The 25,828-nt window shown below is 38.1% G+C and overlaps 1 long non-coding RNA gene across 1 annotated transcript; it reads left to right on the top strand.

Annotated features, from left to right (window-relative positions):
• Positions 1 to 1,513: 1,513 nt before the first annotated feature.
• On the top strand, positions 1,514 to 20,615 carry LOC144234512 (uncharacterized). Its single transcript, XR_013335993.1, has 6 exons — positions 1,514 to 1,622; positions 10,568 to 10,749; positions 11,828 to 12,093; positions 17,024 to 17,120; positions 19,743 to 19,850; positions 19,965 to 20,615. It is a non-coding gene; the product is annotated as an uncharacterized LOC144234512 (long non-coding RNA).
• The last annotated feature ends 5,213 nt before the right edge of the window (positions 20,616 to 25,828 follow it).

Consider the following 25,828-nt stretch of genomic DNA (forward strand, 5'->3'; position numbering starts at 1 on the left):
ACTCCAAGTGAGGATTGATTATGAACACCAGGGAGGGGTGGGCCCAACTATAGGGAAATAAATAGTCTCATTTCCCCTTCACATATTTCTCAGAAATACATTTCAACTTTTATTTGTTTTAGCTAAGCTCTTCTTTTATCTATTCATGCTCCAATCTAAAAATGCAGAAGTCGCTTGAGAAAGGAAAGAAAAGGCCTTTAGAAGTACTTTTAAATTTCTTCAAGTTTTCTAATGAACTTAATAAGCTCCCCAGATACATCTTACAAAGTAAAGAAACCTTCGAAAATATTAAAGTAATTTTGTTTTCTCCAGTGGTACAGAGCATTCTAGGTGACTAGTAAGATACATCATCATCAATTTTACAAGTGTTCAGTTAACAGTGAAGGGAAAAATCACAAGAGAAAACACTTTCTCTTTGATGTCTTTTAATATATTTGGATGGAGCTCTGTTGCAAGATTTTTCATTGGAGCAGTTTCTCTAAGTTTTCACCTCAAATTCCAGTTCAATGATGACAATTCCAAATGTTTCTCCTCTAAATGCCTGGCAGGCCAAGCAATTTTTGACACTTCCAGGAACTTATCAAGATTTTTGATCAAAGGAATAATATACTAAATTGAAATCACTGCCACTCTTTTTTGCTATCTTTAGTCATTCAGTGACTTACTATGAGAAGGGTAGGGCTGTGGGCACCGAGACTAGAAGAAACAAACGAAATAGCTTGAGTTTTGCCATCAATGTCATAAATCTCCTCCAAATGTCAAAAGACACATCAGAGTCCAGGACGTAAGAAGCATAAAACCTGACCCACAGATCCATAGTCAGAAGCAGAATCTGAGAGGGAGTGCACCTTGCTCGTGACCAACTTCTTGTGACCATTCTTAACGTCTCATCAGCTTTCTGCAGACCACATTTCAAGAATTCCTTGCCCAAAGCTCGTAACAGCCAGGAATGTGGGGTTTTTTTTCCTAACTCTCTAGTAAGACATAGTTTTATTTATTAAGCAGAATTTCGTTAACTGCAGTCCAAGGGCCACTTATATCAATCTCATCCCAGTTGCTTGATTCAAACCCACATTCTGGGTCACGTGGGTGGTTCAAACCGACTTCGGCTTAGGTCATGATCTCACCGTTCGTGGGTTTGAGCTCCACATTGGACTCTGTATTGACAGCTCAGAGCCTGGAGCTTGCTTCATTCAGATTCTGTGTCTCCCTTTCTCTCTGCCCCCGCCCTCTGCTCTCTCTCTCTCCCTCTCTCTCTCTCTCAAAAATAAACATGAAAAAAATTTAAATCCAGATTCTTGGGCTGTCCTTCTAAACTTCTTCAACCAGAGTCCCTTGAAATAAGTCCTGAAAATCTGAATATTGAATAAACTATCTCGGTTGATTATAGGGAAGCCTGCATTTGGAATGAGAACTGACATTATGACCTAAGAATATCAAATCTACATGTATTCCTAATGTGTAGAATCATTTCCAAGGTGATACTGCAGGATTCTAAGAAAAAGAAGTCATGCCTGAAACTGCCCTCAAGCAACTGAAATGCAGCCTGATATGAGTATCTATAAAATAATAAGACTGCTTAGCCCTCAAAGGGATGAGAGCAAAGTCAGCGTCTTCATTAGGTAAGTGGCCAGCTGCCAGGTCACAGAGTTGTGTCACTGTTCTCTATTAAAACTGTTCCTAGCTTTGCCTTTTGAATGGAATTGAAAAGTTGTGACTCTGGCCTCTACGGACAACGTAGATCTGCAAAACTGAGAGTGTTTTCTTTTTGAATATCCAGGAACTCATGTTTCTAATATCCACTAAAAAAGGTATGATGTTGGGGCGCCTGGGTGGCTTAGTTGGTTAAGCGTCCGACTTTCGCTTAGGTCATGATCTCGTGGTTCGTGGGTTCGAGCCCCGCGTCGGGCTCTGTGCTGACAGCTAGCTCAGAGCCTGGAGCCTGTTTCAGAGTCTGTGACTCCCTCTCTCTCTGACCCTCCCCTGCTCATGCTGTCTCTCTCTCTCTTAGAAATAAATAAAACATTAGAAAAAATAAAATAAAAATAAAAATAAAAAAGGTATGATGTTTAGACTCTTTGGAATGTTAGAACACAAGGAGGTGAGGCAATGTGTCTATCTTCTGCTTACACTGCTCACCACCCAAGTCTCTAGTGCCTGGAGGAGAGTCACACCTACAGCTTCAAGGTCTACTTGCTCTGAGAATACAATCAAGTTGGAACAGGGCTGGATAAAACAACTCTATCAATGTATTATGGAGACAAGAACTTCAAAGCCCATTTGGAGTCAAAGAATGAAGGAGACTACTTGCCCCACACGAGTCAATAATAAAACAGTACTCCAATCAGGTGTTTTCCTACATCATCTATCATTGAGGCTAGATGAGAAAACTGAGCTCCTTCTTTCTGGGACATAGAGAGTGACCTATAGGTAATATATTTGGTTCCTGGATTTTTAAAGGTGATGTCCATAAATGCTTAGATATGTCTCTGATTCAGCTTTCTGTAACTAACACAACAGTTAATGGAGGTTTGTGCTCCCTACGTGGGATTTCTTATCTATAGATCAGAAAAGCAGAAGCCTAAGCTGGGATCTGCCTGAGCAGGGGGAGCTGCAGGGGCAGTGTGACATGCTGATATGAGCTCTCTGTCCCTGTCAGAGCAGTTTCTCACTGAGCCAAGCCCCTGTCATCATGTGCCTTCATCTGTAGGAGAAGAGGCAACAATTCTGTAGAAAGGGGATATTTTAAACTATGCCTACAAAAGTGGAAAGCATAAAGATGAATATCTTCCAGGTAAATAGACCTCCAACATAAGCAAAAACATAAATAATGAGACTGATTCTGGAATAGATTCTTAGAGAAAATGAGAAAGATCTGGACCCTACCGGGAACCCCTTCTGCAGGATTAAGCAGGCGAACCAGAATACTTTTTTTTCCCACCTCTGAACAGTGGTTTCCATGACATCCACGGCACCTAGCAGCATAAATTCTACCAGAAAGAAACGATCATAAGGATGCTACCTGAAGCTACTACTAGTACTGCATTTCCAATTAGCTTGAATAATAAACAGAAAACAGCATGGTGTGAGAATACCTAGACTAATAATAATGCCACAACACTTGACACAATCCAAATCTTGAAACTATTTGAAAGTCCAGTTCATGGAAGTTCACTTTTCTTAATGAGACTGAGACTTATGATTGTCTTCCATTTCCCCTAATCCCAAGAGCACTTAGTGTTGAGTAGTCTGATAGCTCATGGTCTTTACATTAGGATAAAGCACTCACAAAAGATGCTATCACTGTTCATGAAAGAGTTTGGGAAAACTATTCTAAAGCAAAAGAGTCAAAGTCTGGTCCATGGACTCCTAAGGGTTCCTGTGACCCTTTCAGGGAAGGGGTCTTCATAGGACTAAAACTATTATTCTAATAACACTAGGAAGTTATTTGTATTTTCGTTGTGTTGGTTATGCACTAATAGGTAAAACTGATGTAGCCCTAGTAAGAATAAAGTTAGTGGTACCAACATGTACTAGTAGTCATGGTATCTTCCCCACCAAAGAGTTGCAGAAATCAATAAATCAATTAAAAAGAATAAATGCTAGCTTCACTTAATAATGTCCTTTATCAAACAGTAACAATTAATTTCATTAAATCCTGACCCTGGAATACATCTCTTCATGATACATTGTGTCATGAAATCAGAAGCACACATAAAGTATGCTGCTTACCAAAGAACAAAGGTTATTCAAGTAAAAGCACTGGTGTGATTGAGTCGTGAGAGTTGTGAGCTGTTGTAGCTCATTATTTCATGTAAAATCATTTCTACTTGAAAAACAATTGACCCAGCAACTATAGTTCCCATTTGGTCATTTGGCAATGCAGATTAATGAAGGCAGCTTTCAAACCAGGGAAAAACAAACGATAGTCTGTGCTTTTAATGAGACAATTTTCAAGTGAACATGAGAACTTTGGAAAACTTGTAGCCACAGTGTGCGCTTGACAGTTTCCCAATACTTAAATACTTCTCTGCTGAGATCAGTGGTACTATTAACAATGTTTTTATAGATCATATCACGAAATATGTCAATGTCTAGAAGAAATGATCGATCATGCATGATACTACAAAATCATGCGTGGATATATAATCCAGTCAAAGTGCAAGATAGACTAGTGGATCATGAAAGAACAGAAGATTTAAAGGTTTATATTTAGTGTTTCAGGTTCTAGGTTTCAACTAATGTATAAGAAATTACCACTTGACAAATTTCAGTGTCACTTCAAGGAATATCTACAATGATCTGAAAATATATTAAATATTCCTCCTTTCCAAATATATATCTGTATGAGATCATTTTTTCTTCACACAGTTTACCCAACTAACAGACTGTAAGAAATGCAGAAGTAAATTTGAGAATCCAGTTGTCTTCTATTAAGTCAGTCTTTAAACATATTCAAAAAATGCAAAATGTTGCTTTTCTCACTATTTTTGTTCTAGAAAATATAGTGAATTTTTCACTAAAAATATATTTATACTAATGTGTAATAGGATTATTACTATTTTCAATAGAATAATAAAGAATTGTTTTAGAATTCTTTTTAGTTTTAATTTCTAATGTGGTGTCAATTTTTAAAACCCACATTTAAAAAAAAAAAAAAGGACAGCAACAAAGAAAACCTCTCTATAGCTCTCTGTAGCCCCCAGTAATTTTTAAGAGTGAAAAGAATTCCTAAAACCAAACAGTATTGAGAACACTGCCCTAAGTCAAGGGAGAAACAGTGGGTCTATTCCTCATTCCAAGACAATCAAGAAGAGGAGAGGAAAGGAACCAGAATAGCTAAGAGCAATGCAAACCATTTAAGAATCACTCTTAGTTTATATTCTCTAGCTGGTTAAATCACGAGACAGCTACCACCTTTTAGTGGCCCAGAGAACAGCAAATGCTTAGAGGTCAGGAAATTCTTGGAGAACATGAGGGTATCGTTCTACAGAACTCAAAGGTGAGACCTCTTCTTTCTTAGACTAGAAAATCCATCACCTTTAATGGGAATTAAAGAAGAGGACAATGACTTCTAAGGAAAGAAGTAGCCAGGGTCTCCAAATCAGGGATGACAAAGGCAGGAAAGGCTGTCATGTGTCTGAGTGGAAAAGGAAGGCCATCCCAAAGAATGGTAAGAAAAGGGAAGAAAAGGCAAAACACTAGTATATGACACTTGTTTGGTGTAACATAAGCTCTGCCCTTCAAAAAAATTTTTTTTAAAGTTTATTTTTGGAAGAGACAGAGTGTGAGTGGGGAGGGGCAGAGAGAGGGGGAGACAAGAATTTGAAGCAGGCTCCAGACTCTGAACTGTTAGGACAAAGCCCGATGTGGGACTTGAATTCACAAGCTGTGAGATCATGATCTGAGCTGGTCAGGACTCTATCCTTTACATTCACTATCTTACTTAATTTATTTATTTAAGGGAAAGATCAAAATGTAGGTACTGTTATCACAGAAGCAGTAACCAAACATCCTTTGTGCAGATATCTTCTTCATAAACCCTTCTCCGAGTTCTTGAAGACACATGAAGATACTATACTAACTAAACTTCTCTGAACTCCTAGCACAGGACTAAGAATTAAGTGGAATTATTCATGCTTATTTTCTTTAATATATAGCTACTTATGAAAATACTTTGATATTTTTCCTTTGATATTTTGGATATATATTAGGTAGTATTATTACACTTTCAAATTGTGGGTACTTAAGGACACATGCAGAGCATTCTACATTTGCAGAAGACATAGTGAACAAAACAACAAAATGTACAAAATGCAAAACATAATGAGGTATGTCACAAGGGAATAGCACAAATATGAATACCTCTTATTAGGGATCATATCTGCAGCATTAAGCCTCTTAGAATCCACTTCTGGAAATTCATGGTTTAGTGCAAATGGGATAGATTCATGAATGTCCTGTATTGAGAACATTGAGCTGTTGCATGCACCATTGATTTATCCTCATTTATTATAAATATAAGTTATCCTTCCTGTCTGAAGGTCCTAATAGCCCAACACCTCTACACTTGGATCTAGAATTGTTTCAGCGGTAGGTAAGTGAATTTGCCTGCAGCTCTCTGTGTTCGCCTCTGTGCTGCTGATAACCAATAGGAGGACCCTGAGAACTGGATGCTAGTATTAAATGGTGTGCCCTCTGGCTACGGAACAAAGCTTACCTAAGTGGTCAATGTAGGAATCAAACATGCAAATGAGTTCTTGCTTAGTACTCGGTTGACACAGCTAAAATAAGCAGCCAGCATAATCAAAGAGTCCTGTGAAAAGCATGTTAGTGTATTAAAGCCCAACATCTTTATTAAATACCTACTTGCAGAGGCCATCATGCTGCTCATTGTCAAGTAATTAAACAGGCACCAATATTACGGGCGATTTTAGCTAATGTCAGAGGCATTCCTCTCATTAAAGTCTGCCTAATCGCTGCATCATGATTGCCCAAGAAAGTAAAATTCAAAATTGCTGAAGGCATTAAAAAAATCTATTTTCATATTGCCTAATTATCTGAGGTGTGAATATATATGATTTCACAATTTGGGGAGCAGAATATCCATGATGATTATATGCAGCAAATTTGTTTTATAGCTGTGAAGGAAAACTATCCCAAATCTAGAGGAAAAGTGTTTGTTCACATCTGTATTCAATATGTTGGGAATTCATTTACGCAAGTTTTGTGCATAAGTCCTAAGCACATTTTGCTGCCTTTTTACAACCAAAGACTAGTCAAATTTTTATCTTTCATTTCCTCCAAAATTCTTCAGTTTTCTTGGTTTAAGGAAAATGGTTTCTGCACGTAAAACTTCTTAAGCTCAATTTCACTGCACATGGCAGGCAGAATACATTTTTCAGAAGCTTATAAATTTTCCCAAATAGCAAGTAAGTTCAACACACTCAGTTTGCTGTTTAGTTCTGCATAACTTTTTGTTATGTTAAGAAAGATAATAGAAGATAAGTAAGTACCATTACAAAATGTGCATTCTTCTAGTAATTTAGTAATAAGCTGCATTTATTGAACAAAATGTGTAAACAACAGTCAATCCTTTAGCAAGAATTTAACAAATCTCTACTATCTGTGTATCATGGTCCTGAGCATTACAAGAGATCCAAAAATACAAAATGCCTCCCTTTAAGGACCTTATTGAGTATCAAGAGAAGTAAAGAGGAATGCATCAGAATATTTTTGGCATGCTAAACTATAAAGGTTCTTATATATATCTTTTTAACATATTTTCTACATATTTTTTCTACATATTTTCTACCATTTCTCTTCTTTCTCCAACCATGCCCTCCATATTTGAATATTTAGCTAGGCATAAATGCTTCTGATTTTCACTTTACATATGAAATGTGACAGCATCAAGTAGAGGAAAAATACATTTCTTCCTAGTATTTTGATTTTCAAAAGACTAGTACTTACAAGAAAGTAAAAGATTCATAAGTAGATGAAAGATTTTGCAAAACACAAATACAAGTAAGTCTGTACTGTTCCCAGTCCTCATCCACCCAGGTTAGACTAGAATCCCTACGACTGGGATGGGGAGGAAGGGAACTGACAAAGGCAGACATAATGATGCATCCCCAAAAAGGATCACATATCCTGCATGAAAAATAGCAACATTCTAAGAAGGCTTGTGGGATCAGAAAGCAAGAGGCCAGTAGCTTACTTCTCAGATAAAGACACAGAGAGGCATTAGGACTCCTTCCCAGATGAAGACATGGAGAGAAATGGCCACCTGTTGCACACTGGCAGACACTACCTTCTGCAGCCTCACTGGGATTTCTTCCCCTTTCATGGTGCAGGAGCACAGAATGGTGGCCACATGCCCAATGATGACATCAGGGCAGCAGAGAGAGCAATGGACCTGTGAGAGCCATATTGGTAGAGTACAGAAGTATCTTCAAAGCACCCTAATTAGAGGTGAATGTTAGCAGAAAATGCTACCCCAAAATATGACCGTAGGAGCTCAGGACTTTCAACCCCAAACATGCTGCTGTCGTATATTGATTGTTTTAAACCATAGGTGTTTGGAAAATAGCAAATGCAGGGAAAAGCTTTCTCTGAACTCTCCTTATTACCTGAAGACAGATCTTCCAAAAAGAAGTTCACTTGTCACAAATCTCCTCCCCAGGAGTTTCAACAACCAGGGAAAATTGACTCTTACTATGGGAGAAGAGACTAGAAGTCAACACCACATCCAGACAAACTTTGTGTCACAAACTGTAATACCTCCCACCTATCCTTCTAAGAGCCCATTCATCCTTCCTAAAACTCATATACTGTTACCTAAGAGCCCTTTATCCTCCCTCACCTTTCCCTATCAAAATGGTATTTAAACTTAGAATTCTGAGCTACTGCAGAAACTTAATCATTTTCCCCTGGGTATCTCTCATGTATGCACGAAGTATACATGTCAATAAATTTGCTTTGTTTTTCTTTTGTTAGTCAGTTTTTGTCATAGGAGTCTCAGCCACAAACTCAGAAGGGTAGAAAGAAGATTATTTCTTCTCTTCTATCACTGAATGGCCAAACACTCAAAAGGGCAATGAATACTTTAGTGTACTTGAGTTTTGACACATTAACATTGAAGATCTAATGGCCCAACATTCACCAAAGGACTTCTCAAGTCTCTAGCCTCAGGTCCTATAGAATTTAGACAATACTGTGGGGAAAGGATAGTATAACTTTTCACTGGGGTTGTGGGTTTACCACCCCAATGAGACAGTCAAAAGGAAATTTCGCTAATTATAAGAAATGAAGAAAGTTGTACTTTTCCTATATTTTAAAATTGTGAGTTGATATTTACAACCAGCATTCTAGAGTAAAATCATTAGTACATAATTAGATCCTACTTTACAGAGAGCAAGAGCTGTGAGCTCTCACATTTATTGAAGGCCGCTTATGTACCTCCAATGAACATAGGTCACTCTTTAAAATTTGTCTGGGAGGGTTTCACAAGAGACAATAAGCCTGAACTGAACATTCAAAGACAGGCAATGTTTAGGGAAGTTGGTCATCAAAAAGGGAAATTTACTGAGAGAAACAGAAAGAGCAAAGAAAAAAGGAGAAAATGGGATCAGCATTACATGTCACAGAGTAAGGACAGTGGCCAGCTAGGAATAGAACATGAATGGATGTAGAATAAAATGAAATATTTAACTAAGGATAGTAAGGTCCTATGAGCTTGAACGACAGTGCGTTCTGCATGACCATACATGATAAGCAGTGAAAAGCCCAGTCTACATTAGGATTCTCTTAAATATGATCACTTCCAACCTTTATCAACAATCTTAAGGACAAGATTTTCTGAAACTAATTGACACACCAGATCATTCTTCTCACTCTGCCAAGTGTTTGTGTGGCTGAAGGTACAGATAATAAGCTGCAGAGCAAAACAGTGTAATAGGCAAGGAGGGTGACTTTGAAGAAGGGTCTTTCATCACCAGCACAAGAACAGAATGGCATTTACATGAAACTGATTTTCAGTGGTAAAATTATGCTTGTGATGTTCCATTGTAAATATTGACAGCATTAAAAGGAATGTCTAAAAGACGGGCACTAAAATGTCACCAGAAAAAGGCTGACTAGTATTTATGCTAAATTCCTCAAATTGCATCCCCTTTTTACATAAGTAGTGATGCCTCAAGAAACAAAGCAGATAATTCTCTAGAGCTATGAAGTGAAAGGAAATGAATGTGCCTACATTCATGTAGGAAGACACCCACTGCCTCTCGTCATAATGACATAGGGTTTTTTTCTCCCCATCTTTGAGGATTCTCAGATAAGAAAGCTTACATCTTTCCCATATTGAGCTTAGAGGATGAATAGACAAAATATATCATCGCAAAAATAAAGGCCCCTTTCAAATATTAAAGGATGTCTAGTTATTTAGCAGAGAAACAGTTACTGATGGGACTTAGACATTTGAACTTAGAAACATGTTTGTCTATTTAATGAGGAATTAGACCAGCAACTTGCTAATGATGGGAGGGGGAAAAATCAGACTCTGATGCTTCTCCATTAGTTGTAATAAAACAAAGGCTAAAAGGCACAATCTGAGGATTTCACTCAGCCGAATTTCTAGAAGGTTTTAGTTTGTCCTGTATCATTTTCCACCTCGACATCTAGCAGTTTCATTATGAACGATCAGTAGCCTGTGTACTGTCTAATTCAAGAAAATAAGCAGCAGTCTTGTGATCTCCGATATGATATTTAGAATTATGTGCAATTATTCTGAAAGAAGAAACTGAAGAACTATCCTGGAATTCATTTTAAGAATACCATTACTCACATAGTACATTTATTAAGTAATTTAGAGCAAAATATTTTATTGGGTTGCTAATTATATTACAGAACATTATATTATATTTTTGAGCTTGTGCTAAAATATCCTTGGAATGAATCATAATTCTAGGATTAATAGACTTACGGGTTTTGAAAAAAAGAAAGGTTCTCTTTGAAATATTGCAATTAGTACTTTGCATTGCTACTGAATAATGCTTTCTTTCTCCAGTTATTCTGAGGAATGTAATTTAGAGCGCTTTGTGAAGAATCTTATTATAAATTTGAATTTTGACAATGACATTTTACATCAAGAGTCAAATTTGTTGAGAAACACCAAATGCAGTCATTCTAAGACTGTTACAGAAAATTAAATACCTTCTGCTACGATCAATAACAAGCATATGCATAAAGGTACAGTTGCCATCTCATAAGAAAGTCTATGGATCTCAGAAAGAATCCCAATCGGCCATTTATTTGGGGTCAGCTAAATAGTAAGGCTACTTGTTTAAGTTGAGTGTCTGAGCCAAAGTGATGGGAGAGCTTATTAAAACAGAATAATTGGCAGAAAATAGGGCTGCTCTTCAAATGCCCTCAGAAAACTGAGCTATGAAAAGGTTCAGTGTTCATTTCCTGAGTATCTATTAGACTGTGGCTTTCTAACATGAAGATAGTAGATGAAATCAATAAAGAGCCAATGAAGTAAGTTGCTGGCCTAAGGAAGAAACTTGGCGTGACTTGGCCAAGGTCACCTGGGGCAAAACTGAATTCTGAGCATAAACTTCCTAACTCCCAAATCAAGTCTACACATTATAATTCTCCCAATTTTCTCAGGAAAGGAAATAGTGGATATTGTCCATTTATATCTTTGTTTCATTATGTCTATATTTGCATGTTTGCCATGATTAAAGGCTAGGGGTTTATAAACTGACTACTTTTGGGGAAAGAAGCACAGGTTTAGAGCTCAGAGTTAGAGCCTAAATTGGAGCCTAAAGCCCAAGGTTTAAAATCTGAAGGCAGGGTTATTTTAACAATTAATGAAAACGGTTTGAAATGGTGAGAAGTAGAGGAAATAGAGATATGTAGGTTTTAGTTGCAAAAACAATCAAGTCTGAATGACTAGCTGTCTGTGGGCAAATAATTTAACCCCTAGATCCTGAGTCTGTAAAGTAAAGAAACTGGACAAAGATCACCTTATATTACATAAGATGTTTTACTTTTGGAGGTGCAGAGGGGAGAATCAAAACACAATTTCAACAGATGTTCTGATTCACCCTTAGTCTAATCAAGGTATTGTGCCTCATAAATACCAAGCTTGCAAGATACTCTGTTCAATGAATAAAGTTATTTCTGAACAGATGAATAAGTGAAAGATGTCATTAACATAGGGTGTCATTTTGTAATTAACAATGATGTTAATTACAATGAAATCAATAATAATCAAATTAATTTCTCACGCTCACCACTGTTTCTTTATGATTGTTTCTTACAGATCTGGCTGAATGTAGATACAGTATCTCTATTCTTCCCAAACTCCATCCAATACTGAATTTCCTCTTGCCATCTATTCTGAACACTATTATATTCTGGGGCTATAATCTGTACCATTGATAAAGTCAGTGCCTCCAGCCTTTGTCACCTTCTAAAAGTCAGGGAATGCATCTTGAAGACAGTCTTTTCCCATTTTACCTTTCTCCAAGGATCAGCTCAATTCACTAAATTTGAATACGATTTTTACTACTGGATGAGAACTCTAAGGTAATATCATAAGGAAGAGAGACAAGGTGTGCAAGGTTGGTCGAAGATTAAATTGGGAAATAAAAAGCCGGTCATTTATTATCTACCTTAATTTGTCTACCTACCTTTTTTTAGACGTAGGTTTTAAGCCAATTCTAAATGAGGGTTTTGATTCTAAAACAGGTTTAAATCATGTCATAGATCATTAGGCATAGATTTGGAAGTCCCTGGAAGTCTAAAAACTGAGAGAAAACGGAGTTTGTTTTTCTCATAAAACATCCTTAATATGTTTTAACAACCTGGAGCAATAAATTTTAGTGTATGTATGAAAGGTGTATGAAGAAAACTTCAGCTTTGGAGCTGGGTCAGCAACCGCTCTGCTGAAGCCCAACCATTCAGCACATATGCTACTTACTTACCAAGTAGCAAATACCTATAAAGGTAGTAAGTTTAAGTGGCTTCATCTACAGCAATCTGTGCTTAAGCCAGTGTCTAACAAAATCTCATTTGGAAGAAAGGAATCTCCATTTAACTGGGGACAAAACAATAAGCTATTTCCATCCTCAGCTGAGCTAAGTAATGAAGTAAGTGATGAATGTGAAGTAAAGCACCACCCTGGCCAGAGGAGTAACATAGACCCAGGAGCTTTGTGTGATGGGATCTGCCTGTGGCCAAGGGTCTGAGAGGAGTTGTGTTTGTCTTGGATACTGGAAGATGAGGAAGAAAGAGAGGAGAGAAGGTGGGGGGTGGGGGGGAGGTGGCAACAAGCAGGAGAGTAAGGCAGGAAGCCAGTATTGGGTAGAGGGGGGCAGCAAGTCTTCAATTACACTCCCAAAAGTTGGCTATTTTTATGTCTCAAGTTTCCTCTAATATCCCTGCACTATCTGCCAAATGCAAACCATTTTTCTACTTGTCCACTCTTCCCTTTCTTATTTTAAGGGCCTAATGAAATGAAAATTATAGGGTAAGAAAGGAGATTCTCATAATAAAGTTGTTTCAGGAATAAACACCACAACCGCACATCCCCTCAGTGTTGATCCAGCGCTCTGCCTTGAGCTCAAGAGTTCTACAAAATGCCTGGAATACGTAAAGAACATAGGATAAGATGCAGAACACTCTGAAGACCCCCATAACTTCTAGTCACCATGGGTTTTTTTCAAAGTTTATGATCATTTTACTTAATTACATTTTCTCCTGAGAAGTATGGAGTGTTGAGAAGTTGGAAACGAAATCGACTAATCTCTATACCTTGTATTATCCTGGAAGGAAATGAGCCCCAAAGCCACTGAACGAATTGTCCTAAAACACATGCAAGTTTGGTGATGATAACAGGATAATGCCCAATTTGGCTAGCATTGCCATGATATTAAAGATGGTATCTGTGCACACTTCTATGAATATCTGTACCTCAGTACGCTATTCATTTTTGCTTATTCACAAATAACAAAACAAAACAACAAAAACTTTAGGACTATTATATTTTCTTTTCCCTAATCCATGATTTGATCTCCTGGGACTGATTAAGAATGAATACAGACCTTATAAACAAGTCTTAGAAATGTGATTTCTTTAATGTTTGTAGTATTCTAATGTCTATTAAAATATAATTACCATTAATCTTCAGTTGGTAACACAATGAAAAATTCACTTTTATGGTTCTTTCTGTCTCAGTCAGTAGATTGAATCTTCAAGAGATGTCTCAAATGAAAGTAAATGGCCAGTTAAGAGTTGGAAAATGTATTTGACATTTTGAATATAATCATCTATATATTGTTTCAAAGAAATTTCAGTATTCGTTGGAAATGTATTCCACTTAGAAAGTCTTCAGTGAGAACCCAAAAGAATAAATACCAGCTAAAAGGATAACATTAGTATGTCACACTAATATGAAGAAGAAAGTGTGAAAAAATTAGCCATTAGTCCTTTGGCTGAGGAAAAAAATATATAACTTCTCTGAAGTTTAGTTCTGTCATTCCAAAAAGAATAAAAAACAGAAAACAAACAGAAAATAGTGTTATTCTTTTAAAATTTTCACTGATGAAATGTATGTATGTTCTTTAAACAGATCAGTAAAATGTAAAGTATGGGCACTTACTGCCACCTTGTGGAATGTTTGTTACTATATTCTGAAGTATCTTTTCCTCTACAGTTCTTGGAAGGTCATTTTCTGTTGCTATTAGTTAGAAAATGACTCAATAGTCCCCCCACAACTAACCAGTACTAATATTATTTACAAAAAAAGACATGAGAAAATGCATGCATTTTTCTTGATGTATTTTGAATTCCTTGCTTGGAGATTTTATTTCGTCAGTGCCCCTTGTTTTCAGTCATTTACTTATCTACTTCGCCTGTTAAGTGGATTTCACACTTAATTTAATATTTTTACTTGTCAAGGATTCAGAGTAGAAGAAAAGAAACATTAGCAGAGTGTTAACAGGCAAAGAAAAATATGAAGAGCACATTCTGTCCTGGGAAGTTAGGGCAGTCCTAACATCTAGAGCAAAGTCAGTTTGTACTAAGCAAAGCTTGGTCCTGGGATTGGCATCACTTGGGAGATGTTAGAAATGCAGAAATTTGGGCCCTAGTCCAGATCTGCTGAATCAAAATTTGCATTTTTATAAGATACCCAATTGATTCACATACACAGTAAAATTTCAGAAGCACTAGCAAAGGCTACCATATTTCACTCCACTTAGAGCAGAATATGCATGCACGTGTACACACACACACACACACACACACATACACACACACATGCACAATGTTGCTTGGAGTTATGACAAGAGCCAAGCATCAAAACACCTGGCTTCAAGTCTATGTTATTTAATTTTGTGCATCTGAGTTCAAGCCCCAGTAATTTAATTTTTGTAGACCTGAGTTTTTTTCTCCTATAATGTGCAAAAGGGTGTTTACAAGATTATTCTAATGTCCTTTCTCATTCTAAAATTGTTAGTTTTATTATTTATGCCTCAGTTGCTCATTGGGTTTAATATCCATGCGTGAGCAAATTGATCGTCTCAATACTGATTTTGGCCTAATGGTTAAATTTTAAATTCATAGCTTGCAAACCATGTTTCACCTCAGCATAAATGTTTCATCTGGTAAGCAAGGTATTTTAAAATTTTGAAATTATTTACTAACTTTTTTTTAAATTATGATTTTTACCACAAACCTTTTGGAGTTTCTTCTTCTCTTGGAAAATTAGAAAACCTACCAATGCTTAGCTCACATTTCCACATGGAAGCAATGACCTTCAGTGGGACCCCAATCTGCCCCAGTCCCCACTCAGTCCTATTCTTTATATTGATGCCTGGTCCCTGTTTGCTTTGAGGTCAATGACCTCTGGCTTCGATGGTGTTCTCAATCAAGTGTTGAAACACGTCCAAAAGCTATAATGGACTAAATGAAAACTTGCCCTCCTTCATAAACTCTAATCTTCAAAGCTAAACGGTGTCTTTCTTTGTGGTAGTACTACTTTTATTTAGGGGTAACCACTAAGCATATTTAAACAAGTAGAAGCCACATCACTGCCTTTTCCAGAGGGGGAAAAATACCTTTGATCACAGGGGTTTTCATGAAGAAAAATTTACTGAACAATGTGCAGGGGGGTAAAATTATTTTGCACAAGAGAGAATAATTCTGCCCCCATTGAACTTATAGTCTTATAGGGGAGAGATATAATTGAGTAAGTAATTCCAATAACATGTGATGGTGGTTCTGATAGAGTGAGCTGGTCTAGAAGTTAAGTGTTCATAACAGCCTATGAGCTGAGACCTGAAAGGCAATAGTAGCTATCCAGCGACAGGGATGGAAAGAATAATGTTCCAGAGAGGGAACATTATGAGCACAGCCCAAGGGGGAGAGGGAGCATGGCAAGAAATGAAAAGATAAACCATGTTGCTGGAATGAAAAGAAAGAAGCAGAAATCTGACATTAAATAAGCCTCAACAGACAGGACAGTTTTTAGATGTTGGATATTCTCCGAGGAGAAGGGGGAGGTCACTGATGGGGCTTAATTGAATAGTCAACTTTGAGCTTTTAAAGTATCACTCTGACTTAAGTATATGTCTGTGACCGTGCGTATTCACAGAAATTACGGGCATCAAATAAAGTAATATATGCATCATCATCAAGTTCACAAAATACTTGGCCAAATTGATTAAAAAGATTAATTCATCATGCCCTAGATGCACTGTGGCATAGTAATAGGACTTATGTTTTATATTTTACAGCGTATGTTTTATCCTGTTTATGAATCTCTGAGACAGTATGTATAACTTCATTTGGGGGTAATGCTAAAAGCCTAAGTTTGCGCCCTGTTGACAGCGAGGTAGGCAGAGCCCAGCGGCCTCCCAGCTCCTCTAACACAGACTCTCACTATGTAGAGGAGCCAGTGTTACAGCCAATGCCCTTTCCTCATGGGTGCTCATGAGGCGGAGTGCGTTATCCCTTGACCTTCTGGCTGAAAGCCAGTCTTATCTGGATGCTCCTGCTGCTTCTAAGCAGTCCACAGCTGGGTGACTTATTTAGGATGGCACTTCAGTGTTTTTAAAGAACTCCTTCTGTTCAACCTGCCTTTTTTATCCCGCTTAATGCAACAGCTAAGCACTGCTTGGGCGCCCTGCTGTTGGACGTTGATGGCACATTTCAGTCTGAGTGGAGTTAGATTGTGATTGCAAATAAGAGAGAAAGGTGAAGTCTCCAAAATTAATTTGGATTTACTTATGTTTTAAAAGCTGCACAAATTTTGCCTACTCTCCCCCAACCCCAAATTTTCCTCCATTACCCTATTTTACGGCCCCTTTAAAGTGTAGAGTCACTCTCCCTTTTTCATGCCATTATTACCACGTACTAGCAGTTTTCCTACCAATTACTCATCATAAGAGCCTTACCCCAGTCAAATTGTGAAAGGGATGTTTCTTCAACTACAAAAATATTTTTCTCTGTTTAGCTCCAGACATCTGAACCAGAAAAAAATCACCTTAAGTGATGAAAAGCGTGGTGTGCAAATCAACTCTCTGGGTGCCTGTGGAGAGATTCACAACCAGGTAAATAACTCTTCAAGCCCCCTGGTCAGGACTTATCAGCGGAGTCCCTTCCAGGCAGGTAGGACTTGAGATGCAGGCGAGAGCAGCTGTGTGCAACGTAGCTTCAAAAGGCAGGCAGATAACTAGACAGATCTGCCTCCAGGCAGGTCCTCCACAAGAGAAAGCCTATCAGACAGGCAACAGTTCTCGCCTGCCCAGAAAATAAACTGGAAGAAAATAAACCCACAGGGGCTGGGGTTCCGAGTCAAGAAACTCCCTCAGCATGTCCTAGAAGGCAGGTCAGCGTGAGGCAGGCAGGGCCACTGGGCACGGAACTACAGAAGCCCAGCCTTAGGCTCCTTTCAACGTTCTTTCTTTCAGTGCAACAATGTCTCTGGAAGAATAGAATTTCTTTTAATGAAGTACTCACTTAGACTGAGCCGATGCTGAACTGTCTTGCTCTCAAAAGATAAGGGGGAAAGTGTAAGTGCTCGTGTGTGTTTGTTGGGCGAGGTATAAATGCAGCTGATGTACCTGTGCATGTATTTACCAATGTTCTATTCACCCAGAGTTGTAGCATTGATATGCAGCCCAAGTAATGATTCTTATTATCTTATCTTGAGTTCCCAGCCTATGATTTCAGGAGAATTTATTTTTAAGGTGAATACAGAAATCAAATATGAGAAAGGAAACATAGCTGGTAGATTATTTAGCACAGCCACAGCAACAACAACTTGTATAGGCTTGAACTTCCCCAGGTGTAGTGGATCAGAGATAACAGTGATTATAAGATATCCTAAGTCTGTCTTGTACACCCCACCTAGGACTGCCTATTGGTTAGTGTTTTCTGTGAAATCAAGTTATAAATTTGGAAGTCTTAAAAAACAGACCATGAAAGAGCTGAGCAGATAATTGTGACTAACTTAATACCCAGTAAGATAGGCACAATGAAGTCTAAATCGGTGGTTTGATATGTGGCTCTAAATCTCCTGTTTTTAAAACAAATTAGAGCCTGTAAATTTGGTTACATTATACAGTGTATTTTATGGAACTTTTTGGCTACCCAGACTTATCCAAGGCCAATAGAATCCCTGCCCCTAAATGCTAGCAATATCCCAAACCTGGATCAATCTCCACTCCCCCTGCAAGCCTTCACCATTTCTAAGAACTTGTCTGTGACTACCAGTTCAGAAGCTGACTGCTTCTTATAGAGAAAGAGGTGGAGAAAGGTCAGAGAAATAAGAACAGTGTGATCGTAGATAAGGCCCTGGATAGAGCTAGGGAAGACATGTGAGTAGGACGTTTAAACACTCAGGAGAAAGTCAAGTATGAAAAGTGAAAAGAATAAAGAGATCCCCTAGCCTAACCGTGTTACCGTGTTAATAGCAACTTCTCCAACTGTATGTATATACATATATACAGTTGGATATATATAGCAACTTAAACTTTCCCCCATATATATATATGTATACATATATATACACACACGCACAGTTGGAGAAACTAGATATATTATATATATATGTGTGTTATAACATATATACATATGTTATAACATATATATATATAATAAAGCATTATGTAACCAAGCCGTGTTAGAAAGAAGCCAGATCACTGGATGTCTAAGTATGAAACTCTGAGAAAAGATTACAAAATGTGTATAGTCCAGACAACTAAAGTCTGGATTATAGAAACAATAAATGGAAAAAGACACTGAATCAAAAGACATACACACTACATAGCTCCTATCACATTCCAAAAGCATTATTAATTCATCCATCCATCCATCCAAGAAATATTCACTGAGCATCACTTCAGTGTGTTAGGCTCTATGCTCAGCCCTGGGGAATACAATGAACAAAACAGAATCCATTGTCTTATAAGGCACATGCATTCTAGTAAAGAAGACTGAGAAAAACATAGAGACAAATATGTGCCATGAGAGAAGATTGTGGTAGGACTTTTGAGGTAAAATGAATCAGGTTAAGCGGTAGGCAGATTTCTGCTGGGATCATGATTTCACGGCTTGTGAGTTCGAGCCCCACATTGGGCTCTGTGCTGACAGTTCAGAGCCTGAAGCCTGCTTTGGATTCAATGTCTCCTTCTCTGTCCTTCCCCCACTCACACTCTGCCTCTCTCTCTCTCTCTCTCCCTCTGTCTCTCTCCCTGTCTCTGTCTCTGTCTCTCTCACTCACTCTCTCCCTCAAAAATAAATAAACATTAAAGAAAATAAGAAAATAAATGAGTCACTTTATAAATACGCATTCTGAGAAATATATTGTTATGAAAGAGTAAACATATCGACAATGTTTCCTGAATGTGTTTCTATCCTTCTCATCCCCCAGGTGATTATGATGTGCACACAAGGTGGAGCAAGGCCTTAGACCACATGGCATTGGCATTAAGTAAAATTCAACTGAATTCCCTGGGCTGGACAACACAGACCACCAGTTCTAATGAAAAGCAAAAATGTCTAAACTGTAAAGCTTAGTCAAAACTAACGCACAGGATTGAAGCAAATTTGCTAATAATCTAGAGGTGTAAAACCTTCCAAAACAAAGTTGCCTCCCTTGAATTGTCCCTGTGTTCTCTACAGATTGATCTAACTCACTGAAAAATTAATCTCATTTTTACTTCTTCCAGCCCCAATAGGACACAGCTGCACTCGTGTTCATCTCAACTGATGGAGTGAAGAAGCCTCATCTTTATTCAGTGTGAAGCAGCTGCCAAGAGAAATGGCCTTTGAGAGAGGTAATAAGTTCATGAGGATCACCTATGTCGTGCAAAACAATATTTGATTTTTTTGAAAGTTTAAACCGATTGGAAAGAACATATGAATTAACTATCTTGCTTGTGGGTGAAAAGTTTTGCTGCAGGGTGATGGAGTGCGCCATCAAGGTGATACATTTCAGACATCGCCTTCCTGCGACATGAGGGAATCACGGAGCAAATGGAACAAAGGAAATTACGGCCCACTGACCAGCACGGATTCGTAATACAGGAGTGCTGCACAAATATGCTCTATTCTTATCACAGAGAATAAGACTTTGGACAAAAAGAACAAATGCCAAAGCACAGGATTCCTCTGTGTCGGAACATATTCTACGAAACAGGGCCGTGATGGAAATGTGTGATATATTTGGGAAACTATTCTCTGCTCCTCACAAATGGTTCACCTTCCCTTTTCATCTTCAAATTCTAAATTTCTCCCTTTCTTCCTATTCTATTGATGCAAAAGCGTTTTGTCTGACTGCTAACAAAGCCTCAGTGCTATGCTCCAGAGGAGATTCTCTCTGCTCTTGTCTGTCAAACAGATGACATATGCTCCGTTTAACAGAACTGCTACCAAGGGGAGACACATACTCTCCAAGAATTACGAAGCAGTTCTCCTAGACTCATCAAGCTTTGACCTTCTAATAGAAGATAGTATTTCCTTTAAGGTGCTATAATATTGAAATTGGGAATGAAATATTGAGTTCTTTTACCGGGAAAAAAAAAATGCAGAATAAAAATAAACACTGGCAAATCTCCCAATACATGTCATGGGCTATTATAAGTAATTTACATTTATCTATTAATTTACTTTTTATAAGACTCTTTAAAATCCCATTGTATAGATGAGGAAATGAAACGGAAATCACAAAGCTGGGTCACCAGCTCATAAGTGACAGAGTCAGGATTTGAACCTAGGCAGTGTGGCTTTCTAGGCCTGATTTGACCTCTTAAATACATTATGTTACACTTCTACAATATATTTTGGTTGGGGAATGTAAGGATTCATAGACCTTTGAAAAATTTCTAGCTGAAGTGCTCATTTTTCTGATATAAAGAGTCTAAAGAAAAGAGTATATGATTGTCTTTCTGGGATAATTATAATGTAGTCCATCTTCTCAGCAGGTTATTATACTGATTTTGTCTTTGTGTCCTTTCTGTAACATTGCAATAAGCAATAGAAAAATCTACAATGTTCTTTCAGGTCCACCTCTGGCTTGCGGTTGACTTTCATCTCCAACGTATTTATCTCCACTCATAAACTTGAACTCTTCTTGCTATTGTCTCCCATTCTAAGCACAACCCAGGTAAAATCTCTGTATAAATTGTGTGCTTTCTAGTTCTGAGTGAGTTAAGTATTCACTTGCTCATGTCCCCAGAATAATCAAAGTGTTTAGATTATTTTCATTATTATATATATTATTATGAATACATTCATAGTATACATTCATATTATTTTCATTTAGATTACTTCATTATTACTTTCTTATTTTAAGTTTATTTATTTATTTTGAGAGAGAGAGATAGAGAGAGAGAGACAGCATGAGCAGTAGAGAGGCAGGAAAAGAGGAAGAGAGAGAGCCCCAAGCAGGCTCTGTGCTGGGCTCAAACTCACAAAACTGTGAGATCATGACTTGAGTTGAAAACAAGAGTCAGATGTTTAACTGACTGAACCACCCAGGCACCCCTCATGGTTACTTTCAATAAAAGCTATATTCATCTATAAGGAGAATCCTGGGCAGGTTGGTCTAAGAGATCTGAGCACAATGCAAAAGATATTAGACAAACAGGTTGACTAAATTAAAGATGGTTCATTAATGTATTTGCAAAGGACCAAAAACTGTTATACTAAAACCAGAAACTCCTCTCTAAAGCTTGGGTAAATTTCCTGTAAATATATGTCATGGTCACTAGGCAGGAAAGCATAAAAAGATAACCTCCATGTTGTCCTCACTAATAATAGGAAAGCATCTCACAGAGTGTATCTTTTGTGCCAGGTTATGTAACACACATAGGTACTCTCAGAGTGGCTTCAAATATAAGCAAATACAATTCAATTGATGAGGCTGGATCGAAGAAAAATACACTGAAGAATAAAGGGGTCACAGAAAAGAGGCCTGAAGGATATATATGACATATATGGAAGGACTCACCTTTCTTCTCAGACTCATGCCTCATATCAGGAGGAGAAAGCCAGGCATTGGAAAGAAACATGGTGCCATTTAATGTCAAGTAAATAAAAGAGGACTTCTTTATGTAAACCATGGCCTGAAGATTAGAGACTAGAAAAACGGTTGGTGCAAAGTGATTATAAGAAGCCCAGTCTTCTAGCCTGTGAAATGCCTCTGGGGAACATCTGTAAAACAGAGCGATGGAGCCTTGTGCACCTGAGATTAGAAACTACATGAGGCACATGGGTACCTACATAAAGTATACCACACAAGGTACTACATAAGGTGCACTACTCAAGGCACATGGTTTTCCATTGCTTCTGTATGTTTACAAACTAGATGTATCACCAGAGAACTTAATCAGAAGTCTGCCTGAGTTTATTTGCAGTCTTGGTGAATTCACCTCAGGGAGAATAATGGAAAAGTTAACACACGGTGTCAAAGTGCAATCACTTTCTGCTGCCCTCCCAGCTCTGTCCCCATCACCCCAACAGCAGGAAAAGAAATATACCTTTACTGTGAAATACAAGGTAGAAAAAGTAACTCACTGACAGACGTCAATTTTACCACTTCCCCAGAAAATACTGACGGACACACTCCATGACCCAAGAATAAGAAACTTGTCACAGAAGTTACAATAAATACTTTAAAGTTGAAGGCTAGTGTAAACATACATAAATGATGGAACTTCTTTGCCCAAGATCTCCTAGGTTCTCACGGCCTGCTTCTCATATTCCCAAGCTGTTTAGCTTCCATTCACTTCCTTCCTTCCAGATATTTAATTTCATGCATTGGTTTTATGACCAACTTTGAATACCATACTTTGACTCCCCATAAGTAATGCTATTCACTACTGCAATAGTCCATTCCTTTCCTGACCTTTCCTCCAGGGAATCACAATTAAGTCCTTTCCTCCATTAAATAAGAAATGTCTCTTATTGGCAGTTTGCATTATTTGCTCAAGAGTTATATAGTCAAAAACAAGAAATAAATCCTTACAAAGAGTTGTCAGGTCTGTGTGGTCAGAAAGTAATCTAATCCCGTCCCTCAAGAAGTCTTATTCTTGCAGATCATATCAGCCAGGGAATACAATAACATTGTAGTCAACATTTTCCAAACCAAAATACTCTGGCCCATTTCTGACCAGGAGCATAGTAACAATAGCACACTGTTCTTTTGTTTTACATGTACGGAAAAGCAGATAATTTTCCATATATCGAAAGCAATCAAACTCAGAGGAGCTCACCAAGTATCTTAAATACATGCTAAGTAGCTATAGTAAAATACTTTATATGTTACATAACAGCAGCTATTTCTTCTTTTGTGATTCCCCCAAATACTTAGTAACTTACATTTTTTTTTTATTATGCTTCAATAATTGCTCCACAGAAGTGGAGACCATGCCCTTGGCTTATACTCTTAATACACCATAAACCACAAAATCAACTTTTTTGTGCTCTGATTTTATTGCAAAATCTCCAGTTACCCTATACACAATTTCAATAACTCTCATTTAATCGGTTTTCCATCCTACCCTTCTGGTTCCACACCCTAGTGTTTGCCTAGAAGACCCCTAGAAGCCCATTCCAGTACATTTTTTTCTCTCCTTTTCCTATGACTCCTAACAGATGTCTCCTCACTAGCCCTTTTCATGTAAACTTTTTCTTCCCAAGAAGACACTGCTTCTTCACCCAGACAGACGCTGAAGTAGGTGACAGTGCATGCAGAAATTCTGTTTCTGAATAGAAACTTTGGGGACCATTACAAATAATCCTCAATACTTTGACTTTTTACATTACATGGACATTCTATTTGTAGGTAGGATGTGGGAGATCCCATGCTCTTGTGCTCTCATTATCTTATGGCTTCAAAAGCCTAAGGGACTTCCAGTCTCAAAATATCACAATCCATTTCAGCCCTTTCTTTGTACATAATGCCCATGTTCCAATAAAAAAAAGTTACAATATATGTAAAGAAGCAGGTAAATGTGACCCTGATCAATAATCAAGAGAAAAATCAGTTAATAAAAATAGACAAAACAGCAAAAATGCTGGAATTATAAAAGAAGAACATAAAAATAATACCGATAAATTTGTATAGGAATCTACAGGATATTATAAATATAATGAGCAAAGAAATGTGAAACTTCAGGAAAGATTTAAAATCTATAAAAGAAAACCAATATAGAAATCCTGAAACTAAGATGGGAGTATTTCAAATAAAATATTCTCTGGATGTATTTCAGAAACATATTGGACACACCAAAGAATCAATACACTTGAAGACAGAGCATTTAGAAATCACTCAAACTAAATTAAAAATAGAAAAAGATTTAAAATGATGATTAAAGTGTAACAGTATTGAGCAGTCAAACATATATTCTTGGCATACTGGAAAGAAAGAAGGGGAAAAATGGCACAGCTAAAATATTAGGTAAAATAATGGCTGAAAGCTTTCCAACATTGGTTATAAACATCAAGTCAGAGATCCAGGAAGGCTAGTAACACCAAATATAATAAATGCAAAGATAACAGCCCCCAAGAATATCATACTCAAATGACATAAACCAAAATAAAGAAAAATATCATATGGGGAAGGGGTTCAAGAGGGCAGCTCAGGAAGATCCTGAACTCACCCTCTCCTATGCACACACCAAAACTACAGTTGCATATGGACCATTTCCCTCTGAAAAAGATCTGAAAACTAGGTGAACAGGTTCTCCTCAATTAAGAAGAAAAGAGCCACGTCGAGAGGTGTAAGAGAGGCAGAGACAAGGTCTTGGCCAAAAACCTCACCCCCAGCCCAGTGATACATAACAGGGAGGGATCTCATCAGCCCAGTTCTTTTCCCAGAGAAGCAAGGGGTTGGTTCCCCACATCAGGCACTCTGGTCCTTGGGAGAGGACATGAGAGATGAGCTCCCAGAAGTGCCTGGCTTAGAAAAACAAGGGACCTAAAGTGCTATAGGAAACTGAGATTCTCCTTTTAACGGGCTCGCATGCAGTCTCACTTACCCCAGGATCCAGTGCAAAAACACTAGTTTGAAAAGTGCCTTCATTGTACATGAAGGAAACTCATTTCCTGGTTTGGAGGAGTCTGCTAGAGAGCCACGGGACAGTTGAGGCTCTCTCCAAAGACAGAGGCACCGGCAGATGCCATGCCGTTACTGTCCATCTAACCTGTGGGCATAGTTGGGCCCACTCGATGTAGCACCCTTCCGCTGCCTCACTGGGACAAGCAAAAGCAAGGGGTTGTGATGCTGTCCCACTGCCTTGCTGAGGCCAGAAGGCATGAGCATTGCAGTGATCCCCAGCTCCCCGGCTGCAGCAGGCAAGTGCCAGTGGTCATGAACTTCTCCTGCCCTCAGCCTGGGGCCTGCATGTGTGCAAACAGGGCACTCCCTCACAGCATTGCTGGAGCCTGAGTGCACTCGTTCTCACAGTCAAGACGTTTCCCCACTGCCTTTTGGACACCAGTGGGCGTGCCCCACTCCTACACTCACTGACTGCACTGCTAAAGCCGGTGGATACACACAAACCACACGGGGTGGCCACGGGACTGGTGTTTTTTAGCTGACTTAAGGACTTATTCTAAAGCTACAGTAATTAAAACATGTGGTAGAGGCAAATGATAGAAAAACAGATCAACGAGCTAGAATTGACTCTAGAAATGGAGCCACAGACATATGGTTGATTGATTTCAACAGAACTCCCAAGATACTGAGAGAAAAATGCCTTTCCAGCAAATGGTGTTCAAACAACTGGGTCTTCATATGGAAAAAAAATAA

This window comes from Crocuta crocuta, unplaced genomic scaffold (assembly GCF_008692635.1).
Source record: "Crocuta crocuta isolate KB4526 unplaced genomic scaffold, BGI_CrCroc_1.0 scaffold154, whole genome shotgun sequence".
Lineage (NCBI taxonomy): Eukaryota > Metazoa > Chordata > Mammalia > Carnivora > Hyaenidae > Crocuta > Crocuta crocuta.